The following is a 3,523-nucleotide window of genomic DNA, read 5'->3' on the forward strand; positions in this document are numbered from 1 at the left end:
AGAATAATCTTATCATCTGACATCATATTAACAGCTTTAAAATCCATCTTTCAGGTAATACACAGCAATAGCAATACAAACAGCATCGAAAAATCAGTTATCATAAATCATTCAATATACAAAAAAAAAGTTTAAGATCACTTCAGAATTGATCTGTAGCTATACACTCTCCTTGATATCTAATGGCACTACCACTTCAAAGAATGAAAGAATCCTGGCACGGATATACCAACTGATGACATGTTGGCATTTAGACAGCTTTCCCACAAACTCTCTTTGTCTGCCCAACTTATTCTGTGGAGCAATTTTTTAAGGTGCACCATTCTTTGCACATCAAGGGCTGGACATTCCAGTAGTAGATGCCCTGCGGTTTCTATTGCCCCTTTATCGTTACAAAATCAGCACATGGATTCGCCACAGCAAATGTGTTTCCTTTTTAACAGTACCTGTCTTGTCAACAGTAGGTTCCGTCTAAATAGCAGGATGACTGATCTTAAAGAGCGATTAGGGAACATAAGCAGGTAGGGGGCCACTCTGCCTATTTTGTTTGTTCGTGATCAAGATGGGACAGCGATGCGTAATTATGCAACTGTTCAAATGTACGCCACCAATCCCCATTATACAAGGCAATTTTCACATTTTCGGGGTTCGCTATCAGGTCGCTAAGATCACGGTCAGCATCCTTCAATGTTAAAACGCCCTGCTCTCTTAGCCTTTCCAGAAAATATGAGTAGACGACCTGCCCTTGTTTCATTTCCATACAAGTTTTTACCCCACTCTATAAAGAGTCAGTGGGTGCAATGGTTAATTTGTGAAAAAAGGGACAATAATCTCCACTGAACACGCACCTTCCTTGATAAAAGTCTGAACTCGAATTGCATAGCTTTGAGGGGGGCTGCGTTGGGCACACTCAGAACCCATCTCCACAGATTGCCCTTCACTTTGACCAGCTGGCTGGGATTGGCCTTGATTTAGATAGCGGAAAGACATCCAAAGGAAACAATTCAAAAATAACGGTATCAAGGATTTTATTAAACCTGATACTAATTTAATATATCAAACAAATCATGATTAAATCTGCACTTGTAATAACAATTTACATAGCAGGAAACAACTTTTATTAAAAAAGACACATCTATATAATAAAAATCATCTTATTCAATCATCCAAGCATACAACCTCATCCATCCATTTAGACAAACCATTCATACTAAACACCAATCAATGTACGACATAAAATCTATAAGAAAATTCATCATAATTAATTCATCTGAAAGATTTATAGAAAGAACATGAAATCAATTTGACGGGCCACAGCAGATGACATCAGTGGCCTAGGCAATTAAGATGGGTCCCAGAGTTTTCTAACCACGACCTCATCTTAGTCCAAACTCGACCGGTTTCGACGTATATACTTTAGTGTAGTGACGTCTTCATCAGGAGTAACAAAAGTATATTCTAACATCAAGAAAGAAAGAAAATCACAGATAATACATATCAATGTGTGAAGCCCTTGTACTTGGACAAAAAACATATAACATCCATAATAAAAATATCTATAGTGGAACAATAGGTAATAATATACAAGAGCCTGCTACCAACCCGGGAAAAGTTCCAGGATGGACCTGAGGTGTCTGGCAGAAAGTAGTGCTACCCTCTTGTATTGGTGTCTCCGAGAGGCAGATAAGAGCCAGGCCATAGACAGAATCAATGCTACAGATATACAAATGTACACATAAATATCACAAGGTCAATATGTCGATCCTCCACTACAGCGGCCCACGGACAGGACACGAGAGTCACATACTTAAGATAAACCTAAAGAATATTAACTAACCTTCATTCATGCAATGGAAGGCTGTGCGTCTCTTCCTTAAATTGTACGCTGTGTTCACTTATATTAAACAATAGCTTCTCCGTAGAAGTTCCTGCAGATAGCGAAGTGTATGGACGCCAACGTTCTTCTCGAGAATGTCCAAACGCTCGTTCAACCAGCGGTCATAAATTTGAAGGTGACTCCCCGGGTCCAGGGTTGGCTGCACCTGATGTTATATGGGCCTAAACACAACACAAGAGTTTGAGTATGTGAGAGACCGATTGTTCTTACAATTATATTATTGGCTACACCCAAAGTGAATTACTTCCAATTGAAAATAAATTGATGAATTAATACCACAATTGTGACTAAACAAATACGGCTTGCTGAAAAGCTTACTATTTAGAGAATTTCAAAAAGGTAGGGGGGGAGGGGTTGCATTTGAATATTGCTCAATATTTCCGACTCCAGATTGCTTGACTCGGATGGGGTTTAACGGAAAGCCAAGGATGTAGGGCTCCCTTCTCTAAACAATAAAGGCAAGAAGCGATTTGGAAAACCGCCGTGATTCGAAAGGCCCCCACAGGACAGAATGTTTACCTTAAGCGAAAGAACTCGCCAGTTCTCACAGTAGCTAGTCACCCGTATCCCAGCTGGGTCCGATTGAAAGTGGCGTTCAACACAGTATCACCGTTTCAAGGGTATTGATATATGCGTGAAAAACATCATGTGATCACGTAATTAACCACGTGACCACAAACTGAACTGGCCTACGTTCTAAATGGCCGTACCCTCTCAGATGAAAGACGCACGTGATTAGGCAGTATACCAGTGTACTACCCGACATATATAAAATGTTATGACAGGTAGTATTTAGTTACTCGAATTCCATGGTTCCATGGTATTAAGGCCCAATGTTAATGTTTTTAGATTAAATATCCACATTTGTTCCTTGTAATCTAAATTTTTTAATAGTTGGGGTTGGTTTTGTGCATATACTTTTTCTATGCAAAACCATTCCATCTGATCAGCCGTATGGCCCATCTCGACAAAATGGATTACCATTGGGGCATTGAGGTTTCGAGTTCTGATCTTTGAACGATGTTCGTTAATACGGGTACTCACTTCTCTGGTTGTTTTGCCTACATAAAACAACTGGCATGGGCAACGAATGGCATAAATGACATTCTTACTTTTACAAGTGGTAAAGGTACGAAGGGTCCACTTTCTGGTCTGTGAATCAAATGACGTAGTTTTTTTGGAAAACTTACAAGCAACACATGAAGTGCAGGGATAGTGTCCCACCACTGGGTTAGAATTGGTATCGCGGATTTATGCACTTTAGGAAAAGTTCTACTGGCACGAGTAATCTTTTGCTTCAAATTTTTACTTTTTTTGAAAGCAAATAGAGGTCTGGGTATAGATGTTCCTGATGTATTAAGAATTCGCCAGTTTTTTAAGATGATCCCTCTAATAGCATTACTGTGTTGACAAAAAGTTGAGACACATACTAATTCATCTTTCTTTTCAATGTCTCGCTTGGGTGTCAATAAGAGGTCTCTGTTGATATATCGAGCTCTCTTTTTGGATTTTTTTATAAGTTTCTTTGGATATCCCCGTTCCAATAGTCTTTTTTCCAAAATTGCTGCATGTTTGACAAAATCTGCGATATCTGTGCAGTTACGGCGTAGCCGTAAGAACATCCCA

The 3,523-nt window shown here is 39.4% G+C and overlaps 1 long non-coding RNA gene across 1 annotated transcript; it reads right to left on the bottom strand.

Annotated features, from left to right (window-relative positions):
• Window positions 1-1,011: 1,011 nt before the first annotated feature.
• On the bottom strand, window positions 1,012-2,017 carry LOC138512977 (uncharacterized). The gene is made up of 2 exons (XR_011281645.1): window positions 1,838-2,017; window positions 1,012-1,458 (listed from the first exon to the last, which is right to left on the bottom strand). It is a non-coding gene; the product is annotated as an uncharacterized lncRNA (long non-coding RNA).
• Between the last annotated feature and the right edge of the window lie 1,506 nt (window positions 2,018-3,523).

This window comes from Ambystoma mexicanum, chromosome 12, assembly GCF_040938575.1.
Source record: "Ambystoma mexicanum isolate Mex_15411 chromosome 12, UKY_AmexF1_1, whole genome shotgun sequence".
NCBI lineage: Eukaryota > Metazoa > Chordata > Amphibia > Caudata > Ambystomatidae > Ambystoma > Ambystoma mexicanum.